Genomic DNA, 13,985 nt, shown 5'->3' with positions numbered 1-13,985 from the left:
TATAGGTTTCAATAAGCTTCAAGTTTATTGCTTATGAGTATATAATGTCATAATATCCATAGGGTTAAAGGTTAGGGAAAAGAATGTGAAGAATGTATATACATATGTACATGTGAGAACATCTGAATTCTAAGGAAATTGTGTGGAAAAGCTGTATAGTCCCTAGTTTTTGTGAGAAAGAACACTAACAGATATGAAGAAATATTTCAACCTTGCTCTGAACTATATGGATACTAGACCGGAAGTAAAGGTTGCAAGATCCCTGCTTTGATATGTCTACAAAGAATAGCAAAGTGGGCTAGATCACCAGTACTGAAAATCACATTAGTTCTTCATCCATTAGATGATCTGTCTGCAGTTTCATTCCCTTCTTACTCTTCCTTGGCAATGCTGCAGAAGGCTTTGTTCAACATAAATCTGATCATGTCATTTCTTGTCATATCACATAAAGTAATGGCTCATCTTCCCTTCAGAATATAAATCAAAACTTCTTAGACTTGTAAGCATGACTTTGTATTCTGTGTCTCTTACCAGCCTTTCCAATTTCATATCCTATCATCACCACATATGTACCCTCTAGTCAATCATAAAAATTGCTTTCCTAAATAGCCTGTGCTTTCCCTTACCATCTTTTACACCAGCTTTTTCCAGCTTACAGTTAATCTTTCCAACCTCAGCTCCAGCAATGCCTCCTCCTTCTAATTGTGAAACACTATGACTCTCACCACCAGGCCCATCATGTTTCTGGGTGTTGAGAGTAAATATGTGAAATTATGTATGTGTGCACACATGTACATGTGCCCATATGCGTGTTCGTGAGCCCATGCATGTGCATGCATACACAAACACACACACACACACACACACACACACACACCACAAGCTGCATTTTACTTGTCAACACCCCAAGCCATAACTGGCCTTCGCATTTATCTTTTGAAATTATAATTTCTTAATTCTCTATTTTCCTGAAGATCACCAGCTACTTAAGGTTGTATTCATTCCACTTAGAAATCCCTCAAAAGAATCTCCTAAGTACTTAACTGAATGACAGAAACAAAATAAAAGCTGATATCTGAGAGATCTGACAATTAAAAAATGCCTAGAATAGTGAAAATACAGAAAAAAGGCAGAGTTTTAAAGTTCCAAATTTGATGCATCTGCTTGCCCTTCCCTCCAAGAAAAGTAGTTGGTATTTATTCCAGTACTGAGAAATTCTAATATAGTACCCTGTAAATAAATATAGTACCCAATAAATAAGTTTATTTTTGAAAACAAAATATCATGTGGCAAAGACACTTTTTTAGATTTCATAATCGGAGCTGGTTATGGATGCCTTAAAGTGGTCATCTGACAGAATTGGTAAAATCTATTCAAATGTCCTGGTTGTGGACATCTTTGTAGACTCCTTCTCAGAGAAACTTCAGAAGGGATTACTGGGAGTGATTCTGATATAGAAATCACAAATAAATGCTACAAGACCAATGAAACAAATTATTGTCCAAATATATAGGAATAGAATTCCTATGATGCCTTCATATATGGATCCTTTAAATGCTGAGTCTGAAACAACTATAATAGGTTGTTAGTTATCCATCTCTAGAAAACTATTAGATAACTCCTGAAATTACTCACATTGTAATTAAAGCAATGAGGCAGAAGGTGCATATGAGGAGCAAATGGATTTAAAGTGTTCACTGAAATATGGATTTCAAAAAACATGATTTCTATGCAAATAAAATATTCTACATACATGATTAAAATATTAATAATTAAATACTTAGTTATTATATCAAGTCATCTAGCTAGTTTTTTATTGGTAAGCATTTAAAATGGCCAAATTAAAAAGTTTTAAAAACTTCATAAAACCTCTGTTTGGGAAAATAGAAAATCCTCTCATGTTTGCCTTGGATTTAGGCATGTGATGCATACTAGTAAAGTTCCACTAACTTGAGAAGAAAATGACTCATTTTCTCCTAATTGATAAAGCTAGACAAGTCAACACTATTTGAATTCTTAATCCAAGAAAATGGTTATACCTTAGAAATAAACATTCTCACTTGTGTGTGTTTAAGTGAATTTTACCAACACTCCAAAGCGGAAGGACTTGGTGCTGGGGGTTTAAAACAGATTGTTTTAATTTGACAATATTTTGTTGGCATATGATCACTCCTTAGGAGAGACCATATTAGGTATGAATTGAATTCCCAGAATCTCTTGGATACTTCACAACAATTCTAAGAAGACAGACACCAAGACCAGGGTGGTGAGGCTCAGCAAGGTTAAATAACAATCAGCCACAGAAGGAGCTAATGTCATAGTCTGAGCTTTTACCTCCCAGAAATAGCAATGCTAGATATCACTGGAGAAAGGAGCTATTTATTCCTGAGTCTAAATTTTGCTGCCTTAAAAAATTCAATGCTTGCCACCTTTGATTCTGTTTTTTTGCAACACCAAATATTTTACTACATCTCTCTGCTATTTTTCTAACCTTCAATCACTTTAAATGAATGTCATAGCAGATCATTATATTTCCTGTTCTATTAACTCCGAATGAATTTCAGCCTGTGAGCGCATGCATGCCCTTCTCCCATCCCCCCTCATTATAGTGTCTTTTTTGGAAAATTTACTACTTCTGAGAATGAGCATAATGGACCAATTTTTTACCCTGTGTAACTCTAGATGAAATGTCTACAGGCTAATAGAGCAATCAAATATACCCTGCTAAGCCAAATAGCAGTGGAAGAAGGGGACTTAGAGGCCCAGGGCACCTGTCTTCCCTGTTATTTGTTAATGCATCTTTGCACAAGACAGATATTTTGTTCAAAACCTGCCTTAACTCCTGCTGCTTATTCTCTTCCACTTCAAATCACTCGCCTCTGTTTTGTGACATAACAGTTGGTTTATGGGGGCAATATTATAATCCAGTTGTCCAAGAGCTGCTCTCTAATAAGGTGATAAAGCATAGGCATTGGCTGACTTCCCATCCAAAGCTTTTTAACAAACTTCTGGTGAAATGGCAACAGGGTGCCACATCAGCAGGTGGAATGTAGATACACATGAATATTTGGAGGAGCCTCATGAGAGTGGATCACATTTTTATTTTCCCCAATTTGTTATCTTTACTTGTTTGTGGTACATCTACTAGGTATTTGAAAAAGACTGCCTCAGATATACCCAAATTACACATTTTGAAATCAAATGCGCTTGTCTCTTGGTAGTATAGGGTCACTATCCTGCCTGCCAGTAGTTTCTTTTGAGATCCTTGTCCATAATAAAAACTCCCCCTCAATTTAACAAAGACAAAGCTCTAGATGAACCCTCTTCAGACTGAACATAGTATAATTTACTTTTCAATTTCACACCCAAAGATTTTGTAATGGGGGAATGTAGGCGGTTAAGTTTTCAGTCATACCAAATGGGTTTTTAATATTTAAAATCCATCTGTTTACTTACAAAGAGTAAATGCCTGGAAATGAGGCTTCTAAAATGCAAATGAAGAGCTACAAGACTTATTTCTGCTTGGGAAAATTCAACACTTTTCTGACAAAAGGGAATAATAATAGCTCCTGTAGAATCCAATAATGTTATAAATGATGGTTGATCCAATAGTGCATGATATGTGTATGGGGAAATCGACAGTCTCTTGTTTGTTATGACTGCATCATGAAATGCCTCATGAATTAGGGGAAAGGGAAGAGATTCAAATTAGCATGGTACTTCGCAAATTGTCAGCTATACCAATTCTAGGATGCCTGGGCCTGTAGAAACAGCTCACAGACATAGGAAACTGAAAACAATTTCAGAAAAAGATTATCATATCCACTGCCATTCATGGAGTAGCAAGATGCAGGTAGGCCTCTGCTACCATCCTACCAGAATTTAGTCTCATTCTTCATTTGTTTATTTGTCTTTAATTTGAGAAATTAAAGTTTGCTTTTAGGTAGTTACTCTTCTCAGTGCATGATTTCATAAAAGATTACCTAAAATGACTAAAGAGGTATACATTATTATTAATCTGGAGAAAGAAAAAAAATATAGGGCTACATATGAAATGTTAAAATGGATTTTTTTTATACAATCTTGCATGTCTTCACTAAGAGTTGTTAGCATTAAAACATAGGTAGGTATCTTCCCATTGGTAGATTTTCTTGAAACCCTTTTGTCTTAATATTTCGCAGATTTTGTTTTAAGGTGTTTTTCTACCTACTTAATAAAACAAGATAATAAAAATCTAATCCTCTTAAGTAAGTCTCTTTTAGTTCTTGAAAAATGAGTATGATATATAGAGTAACACTATTTACTATTATTTTCAAAATGCCAAAATAGATCATGGGCAAGCTGACAGGATTTTATTTCTCATTCATGCAGACTCAAACAGGCTTTCTATGGATGGAAAACTCACTTTCCTATGGCAAGTGCCTTGCAAATTAGAGCTGATGCTTCTTTTGTCTCTGTTATCTTCATTCTGTACCATTTCTTAAACTCAGTGGCCTGGGAATGATACCAGTCACTTTACCCTTATTTCCTTATTGGGAAGTAGTGACATTGCACCATGTTGGTATAGGTACAAGCTGACTGGGAAATATAATTTCTTGCTTGGGTCCCAATTTGTAGAAAATTTCTACATCACACACAGAGAAGCAAAGATTTTTGGAGGTCAATTAGGCTACTGTGATGCCCTGCTTTTCAGAGCGAGGTCCCCATCTACAAACAAATCAACTGAAGAGCTTGCCTACAATCCCACTCCCTGGCCCTACATCTGATTTACTAAATTTAAATGTTAGGGGGAAGCACCTAGGATACTGAATTTAAAAAAAAAATTCTCCTGTTGTTCTTAAAGCTAAAATTTGAGAACCATTTTAGAAACAATAACACATTAACGTATTCTAATCTCCATCTGTCAGATTGAAAAGTAGTCTGAAATAATGCACAAACACGTATATTCAGTAGCCATTCATGTGTAAGGTACAGTTTTAAGCATGGATCTGGGATTCAAAAACAAAGAGGTTTTGTCTTCAGGTGTCAAGAGAATTGTAATCTGGGTGGAGATATAAGACAGGTATAGGTAATTAAAATATAAGGTTTCTCACATGAGTGTTTTGTAAAAGGTACAAACAAATAATATGATTGGTGAGAAAGTGAAACAGTATTTTAGTCTGGTGGAGGGTATTTCAAGGACAAGCTATTTGAAGTTGTTCAAAGAAGGTTTATTTGATACACAAAGATGTGAAGAAGGGCAGTTCAATTGGAGGAAAATGATACGGGAACTCTCAGAGCTGGTCTGGGCAATTTTGAACAATCCATTTTGATTTATATTTGTCTACTTCTGGGAAGGTAAACTGTGTGAAAAGTCTGATAGGTGAATAGAAAGCTATGTATCCTGAAAGGTTTGTTTGGACCAGATAATGGAGGGTAGCAACAACCATACCAAGAACTGGATTTCATTCTGAAGACACTGGGGAACCACAGAAGTTTTGCTAACAGGATAGAGAGAGGACCAGAGATGGCCAAGTTGGGTCTTATTCTTTCCTTTTCTGAGCTCTAGCTTTGCTGCTGACTTATCATCTTTTCCCTATAATTTTGCTTTTATTTTGCAGTTTAAACTCCTTCTTCACCCTTTAGGAAGTTCTTGGGCTCATGTAAATGGTCACTGCATAATTTGTTGGATTCAAAGAATTTATCAGACTCATAATGTTATCTCAAGTTCCCGATTTGCACTATAGATTTTTTTCTGATTGCTCTTTATTTGCACATGGAATATCTCCTACACCCATTCTCCTGAACCTGTTTAGTCTGTGGGTTGGCCTCAATTATTTTCTAAGATTCTGCTTCATGGAAGACTTCCCTGGGGATCTTGAAACATGGCCCATAGGACAATGGAAACCAGAGTCTCTACAATCTGTCTGCCCCCTTCCCATCTGCTATTTTGTTTCTCTATTCAGTTCTTATCAAGCTAGAATATTAGCACCTGTTCATAGCACACTGATAGAAGACATGTTCTATTAGTAAAACAAAAAAAAAAATTTTTTTGGTACCCAGGAACATTTAACCAATGAGCCACATAGGGTCTTACTAAGTTGTTTAGGGCCTCACTAAGTTGCTGAGGTTGGCTTTGAACTTGTGATCTTCCTGCCTCAGTCTCCTGAACTGCTGGGATTGCAGGCATGTACCACTTCGACCCACCAAAAAAAAAAAAAAAATTCAACCGCCTGTGTTCCTAATATCTTCCTATTGCTAGAGAAAGAGAGAGGGTTTACTTCGCACCCTTTTTAATGGCTTCCTAAGCTGATGAAACCAAGTAGCTTCATTTTCTGGTTTTGGCATTTTGATGTTTCTTCATAATAAAAGCCCATTTTCCATTACTATAACAAAATGCCTGAAGTTGGGTAACTTCATAAAGTAAAGTATATTTATGTCACAGTTCTGGAGAATCCAAAGACAAAGTACAGCATTGACTCAAATCGGATGAGGACCTTATCAGGAGTTCATATCTTAAAACAGGACACCAGTGATGCTAAAGCCCCATAATCATATCCTGGGCCAAACCACAACCCCACATTTTAAAATTTTTTATTACTTTTCATATGACCACACTGAGAATGAAGCCTCCATCACAAGAACCCTTGGGGAACACCTCAATTCATATCCAAACCATGGAAATGACTAATTTCCTATCTAATTCTTCCCATGAAATAAATGAATGACAAATTGCTCCAGAAGCACATTTCATTTTTATGGCCAACTTCTTTATCTTGGGATTTGAAATATGAGCATCTTGAGTCTAATTCAATTCTAATTAAAATAATACTCATTAAGTGATTGCCCCTGGGTTATGTGATAAGTGGTATTAAATTGGAAAAAGACAACCCACCCCAACAGCCCACAGGTTATTTATATTCTAAAAAGCAAGTAACAAAAATGTTTTTTTTTCCTTTCCTTTTTGATCTTTATAATGGCCTGCTGGCTTACTCTACTATCTCCATTTAGATCATTTGTTGATAAATCTCAAACATAATATGCAAAACAACTTTATCCTTTTAGTCCTTCATAATCTTGTTTGTCATCCTCTTGCAATATCTTCTGTCTCTTTCAATTTCACCATGAATACACTGGCTCTCTATTACAAAGTGCTTAATTTTCTCTCACCAGAGAACATACACTTTTGTTAACTCTTAAGCCAAAAGTTCTTTAACTGGATATATTTTTTTTTCATTTACCAGTGTACAAAATATGTGATGAAAATATTAGAATCATCAACGAGGCTGTCTAAATTCCACCTATAGCAAGTATGGAAAAAAAATATATTTCTACACTGACCACTCTGTTGGTGACCCAAATTAACTGTCAGCATTACATAATGTACCTCAATGACAATAGGTTATGAAACTCTTGGAGGTTATTCAGTTATATTTTTGATCAAAAGGCAGACACTAATCACTCACTAAATGTTCCTTGCTTTATTTCACCATGTTTTTTACTCAAGTCTTGTGACAATGTGACCTAAATATCTGACAAGAAAAACTTTGAGGAAGAAATATTTATTTTGGCTCATTGTATAAAAATATTTATTTTGGCTCAATGGTATAAAAGGGCATAGACACAGATTCCATTGCTCTGGGCCCAAGGTGAGGCAGAATATCATGGCAGAAGAACATGGTGGAAGAGTGGTCCTCTATGCATGGAAGCCAGGAAGCAGAGATAGAGGGGGAAGGAACTAGAAGGAAGATGAACCCCTACAAGGCAAGTCCCCAGTGACACCCCTCCTCCAGCCACATTCCATCTGCCTACATCTACCACCCAGTCAGTGCATTCAAACTAGGATGGACTGATAGGTCATAGCTCTCACAATCCAATCATTCTAATCATTTCACCTCTGAATATTTCTCCAGAAACACAAGAATTTGGGGGATGGGAATACCTCATATCCAAACCATGACACCATGTTTGAAATACACACCTTTAGAGACAATAGAAAATAGCATTCTGGGTTAAGCAAAAATCCACCCTATCTAGGCATCAAACAGCATTTTATGGAGCATATGATTCTCTCCTATGAAAAAGCTTTAAGTGTTTAATATTAAAAATAAGACATTCTAACTTCTATTGATAACCATTTCCATCTCTATCTCCCAGTATATCTGAACTCTTCTATGATATATTTATACATTGTCTATGTCACTTTCATAGTAATATTCCCATAAAGCACAGAAGATTCAACATTACAATCCATTTTCTTCGCCTAAAACTATACCTTTTCAAGTATAAAATATTAAATCATTGTTATATTTGGGTATTTTTTTCTACTTTTTTAAAAATTTTCTTTATTTTTTAAAATTTTATTTATTCTAATTTGTTATATATAATTCACATTATACAAATAGAGCACAAGTCTTCATGTCTCTGGTTGTACACATAGTAAAAATCACACCATTCATGTTTTCATATATGTACTTAGGGCAGTGATGTCAGTCTCATTCCACCACCTTTCCTGCCCCCATGCCCCCTCCCTTCCCATCCCTCCCATTTGCCCTATCTAAAGTTCATCTATTCCTCCCACACTGCACCCCACATCCCCATTATGAATCAGCCTCCTTGTATCAGAGAAAACATTTGACATTTGGTTTTTTTGGCATTGGCTAACTTCACTTAGCATTATCTTCTCCAACTCCATCCATTAACCTGCAAATGCCATGATTTTATTCTCTTTTAATGCTGAGTAATATTCCATTGTGTGTATACAAATATATATATTTGTACACACACACACACACACATAAAACATTTTTTTATCCATTCATCTACTGAAGGGCATCTAGGTTGGTTCCACAATTTAGCTATTGTGAATTTTGCTGCTATAAACATGTGGCTACATCACTGCAGTATTCCTGTTTAAGTCCTTTGGATATAAACTGAGGAGTGAGATAGCTGGGTCAAATGGTGGTTCCATTCTCAATTTTCCAAGGAATTGCCATACTGCTTTCTAGATTTGCTGCACCAATTTGCAGTCCCACCAGCAATATATGAGTGTGCCTTTTTTCCCACATCCTTGCCAGCACTTATTGTTTATCTTCATAATAGCGCCATTCTGACTGGAATGAGATGACATCTTAAGAGTAGTTTTGATTTGCGTTTCTCTAATTGCTAGAGATGATGAATGTTTTTTCATATATTTGATATATATTCTGAGAAGTTTCTATTCAGTTCCTTGCCCATTTATTGATTGGGTTATTTAGTTTTTTTTGTTTGTTTGTTTTGTTTTTGGTATTTAGCTTTTTGAGTTCTTTATATACCCCAGAGATTAGTGCTCTATCTGATGTGTGAGGGGGAAAAAATTTGCTCCCAAGATGTAGGCTCTCTATTCACTTCACTGATTGTTTCTTTTGCTGAGAAGAAGCTTTTTAGTTTGAAGCCATCCCATTTATTGATTCTTGATTTTAATTCTTGTGCTATAGGAGTCTTATTAAGGAAGTCAGGGCCTAATCTGACATGATTGAGATTTGGGCCTACTTTTTTCTTTTATTAGGCACAGGGTCTCTGGTGTAATTCCTAGGCCCTTGATCCACTTTGAGTTGAGTTTTGTGCCTGGTGAAAGGGGCTTTATTTCTTTTTTCATTTTTGCATATAGATTTCCAGTTTTCCTAGAACCATTTGTCAAAGAAGCTGTCTTTTCTCCAATATATGTTCTTGGCACCCTTGTCTAATATAAGATAACTGTAATTATGTGGGTTTGTCTCTGTATCCTCTATTCTGTATCATTGGTCTACAAGTCTATTTTGGTGCCAATACCATGTCATTTTTGTTACTATTGCTCTGTAGTATAGTTTAAGTTCTGGTTTAGTGATGCCACCTGCTTCACTCTTCTTGGTAAGGATTGCTCTAGCTATTCTGGGTCTCTTATTTACATTTTGTTATTTTTAATGCTAAAATTAATTTTCAGAATGAATACATTTCGATCATATGTCTTCGTCGTAGTTTTATTCCATTTAGCATATCTATAATAGAATGTTTTCATGTGAAAAAGATCTAAAACATGATTGCTTAAAAAAAAGTTTTATGTTTTAACATTGGCCAATTTTTATGATTTGGATATGAGGTGTCCTCCCAAAGCTCCTATGTTAATACAGGAATATTCAGAAGTGAGATAATTAGATAATGAGAACTGGAACTTAATCTATTCATACCAGTTTGAATGGACTAACTGGAAAGTAACTGTTGGCAGGTGGAACATGGCTGGAGGAGGCGGGTCACTGGGGGCATGTCCTGGAAGGGTGCGTTTTCCTTGTGGCCCCTTCCTACCTCTATCACTTTCTCTCTGCTTCCTGTCCACTGAGAGTGGGCAAAACCAGACCACCATGTTCTTCCATCATGATGTTCTTCCTCTTCTTGGGCCCAGAGCAATAAAATTAGACAACAATGCACTGAACCTCTGAAACAATGGGCCAGATTTTTTCTCCTCTAAGTTGTTCTTGTCAGTTATTTTGGTTACACCAACAAAAAGCTGACAAACTTATAAAAATTACTTTTAAATCAGTTTAGTTATAGTACAAAGCATGCCCATAATTTCCCTTTAGGGAAATGCCCTTATTGAATATCCTAGTTCAGCACCACAGACTATCCTTTAACAAAACAATTTTGTTTCTCACATGTCTAGAGTATAGCAGAAACCTAGATGCTGGTTTGCCTGGGGTGTTCAGACTGCCATCTTCTTCTGATTGCTTCCTAGTGCATTAATCCTGTTCAGGAGGGCTTTACCTTCATGATTAATTACTTCCCAGAGGTCCCACCTCCTGACAGCATTACATTCAGGATTAGGGTTTCAACATATGAATTTGGGGGGACACAAACATTCAGTCCATTGCAATTCATTGAATTATTTATGGGTTTTAGTTTGAAAAAAAAATTTCCAAGGAGAGTGCTTTCAAAATACCATAAAATGGTGATAAAGTATCTGTTTTCATATCTTTGTATATTTTAAGTGAGAACTCTGACACCTGAGTCATTATAAACTAGCCTTTCCTACTTTTTCTAAATCTGTGTACCTTCACATCACAACAGTGATTTATACTCAGGCATGTGAATAGGGGTCACTGAACCATTCTAGGATTAAAAGGGATCACATAAAAAAGGGTTTCCTATACACTTCTTACCTGTGCATTCCTCTAATCCAGACCACCAGAAGGGAAGCATTCTAACATTGCTGAGGAAAGATATCTTATGTATTGGTACATTTCAAATATACATTTATGTTAACGAATACAATGAATGAGAAAAATGTGACAAAGCGAAATTCACAAATGTCTTCAAGGAATATTTTCAAGGGTAACTGATTTTTTTCCCAACTCATTATAACACTCTCTTTTTTTTTTTTTCTAATTCTTGTTATGCATAGAAAAGAGTCCATGGATAACAACCTTCTCAAAGTTGGAGTAAGTTAGACCTGGGTTCGAGAATTAATATTGAATGACAACCTTGGGATCTACAAACAGCCCTTACTGATTGGAACAATGGACCAAATCAATTGCAAGAAGATCTAAGAGGGACAAATATATCTATGTGTCCAACTTCATAAGTTGTAGATCAAATGATTAGGACCAACACTTGAAAAATAAGCTCAAATAACTGCTATGTCATTTTTTAAAGGATCATTATTATATTTAGAAAATGACTGCTTGAGCCAGCTTTCCCTTGCTGTGACTAAAGGACTGACAAGAACAATTTTAGAGGAGAAGTTTATCTGGGGACTCATGGTTTCAGAGCTCTCAGTTCATAGATAACTGGATCCATTTCTTGGGGCTCAAGGTGAAGCAGAACACCATGGCAGAATAGGGAAACAACTGGGTGGTACAAGGGAGCAGAGAGAGAGCACTCCTTGACAAGGACGATACATAAACCTCAAAAGATGCCCCCAATGCCCACCTCCTTCAGTCACACCATACTTGCCTTTCATTACCAATTAATCCCCATGAGGGAGGGGTTTCATTCTCTGACTGGATTAAGGCTCTCATAACCCAATCATTTTACCCCTGAGTGTTCTTGCATTGTCTCACTTTTGAGCTTTTGGGAAACACCTAATGTCTATATGATAGCAATGACTTCTTCCCTCTGTATCAGTCTATTCATAAATATTTTCTTGAATTCTGGAAGATGTTATTTAAGAGAAGTGTAAATATATTAAAGGGCATTAAGAAGAATATGACCTCAACCAAGGAGTTACTTCATGCCACAGGAAAATTTATTTCCCCATTATAGGAGTTTGTTTGTCTGAAATTCATAAACAATATACTGACATGTGGATTCGAATATTTTTTCAAAGGCCAAGACAGATAAGCATTGAAGGTTCTTCCAGAAATGAGATTCTATAATCTTGTGTAGGAAAAGAAAATACTGTATCCTGTTCTTTTTAAATTATGCTAAATTACCTTCATTATAAACACTTCAATTTTAAAATTGGAATAGTTCAATTTAAGCCCAGTATTACTTCAGTTACTTATTTATAAAATAGAGTACATATATGCATATATAGATATATTTTATGGATATATAATTTATATTTATGTGTGTGTATATATACACACACAGGTTTTGGGGAAAGCAAATGAACATATATAACGTATCATCATTTATACTTAGGTAGAATTTTTTATTTGTCTAAATCATTATACACAAGGATGCATTTAGATGTTTCATTGAATCAGAAATTTTAAAATCAGGGATAGTGACACTGAAATGTCTGTTTTACAAAGGAGAAATACAGCAATTTGGGAGAAATTTGTATTTTATAAAATTATCTTCTATTAAGCTGAAGTGAAAACTCCAATATTTAGTTGGTAAAGCAAATCCTATTATTTAGCAATATATGTGAAAATATTAACTACACAAATATCACTACACATAATTAATGTCCTCAAGCACTGCCCCATTAGCATGTATTCTCCTGGGCTAGAGTCACAAAACTAATGGCTGTGCTTCCCAGGGGCATTGGCTGGGCATGACACCGCCTCCGTTTTCTAAATAACCATTCTATTGCCTTTAATATAATATGATTACTTTTCATTTGATTCTACAAATTACATTATAACAAAATGCTACAGTGAAGCCTATGATATGTTACTCTCACTAATTAAAATCCTTGTTATCTCTACACTTGTGTTAATATGTGTAGTTATTCTTTTGTTTCTTACCAACCACTGGAGAAATACATTAGGAAACACTTCAGGCTCAGCATCTTTTGTGTCATTAAATAATAGTTATTTGTGCTTTGTCAGATGTAGAAAAGAGCTAACATTATTTTGCTGTGGGGAAAGCTATGTAGCACTTACAGCAGATGCTACAGTTGGAGCTTTCTAAAACCTGATATTCTAGTCAGGTAGGATTTGAGAGTCTAAATAGACCAGTGAGTGGCATTTCTTATCCTAAGAGACCTCGCAATGAGAAAATGTCTACATTCAGTCAAGTTTAATTTGTTGTCAATATAGCATTTAGACAGGACTTTGAAGACTGACAGTGTATATTCAGAAAATATTGGCAATATCAATAAGATTGTTTGAACTCAGTTATATGAAATCACACAAAAGGTATCAGATTACTCTTACTATTGTTCTCTAAGCTCTTCCCCCACAAAATTTTAAAAAGCCCCAGGCAGACAAAGTCCTAGTTTTATTGCTGTTGCTTTTTTTTTCTTCCTTTTTTTAAGGTAAGTTATGTGGGTCAGACTTCAGTTGTGAGTGTTGGAGATAATATTGCTGCTTTAGAGATCTCCATAGCATTTTCTTCCATTGTCAAATAATTGCTTCTGTCATGACATCACCACCTTTGGTATTTAGGAACATAAAGTAAATTCTCTGACCTAATTGCATAAAAAAAGGATTATGTTGTTTGTGTAATTTAAACAATGACAACAAAAAGCCTTTTCACTTTTTCTTTTCTTTTTTTAAAAAAAATAGGCCATCTGCTTTTGCTGTGTGGCAGTATCTGAAAACACA

General features: G+C 35.5%; 1 protein-coding gene across 2 annotated transcripts in view; it reads left to right on the top strand.

Annotated features, from left to right (window-relative positions):
- Positions 1-13,985, top strand: part of Galntl6 (polypeptide N-acetylgalactosaminyltransferase like 6) — a 1,051,497-nt gene that overhangs the window by 683,481 nt on the left and 354,031 nt on the right. The gene's annotated exons all lie outside the window — the stretch shown is intronic.

This window comes from Marmota marmota, unplaced genomic scaffold (assembly GCF_001458135.2).
Source record: "Marmota marmota marmota unplaced genomic scaffold, marMar, whole genome shotgun sequence".
Lineage (NCBI taxonomy): Eukaryota > Metazoa > Chordata > Mammalia > Rodentia > Sciuridae > Marmota > Marmota marmota.
Note: the sequence above shows the minus strand (reverse complement) of the source record. Positions and strands in the feature narration are given on the sequence as shown.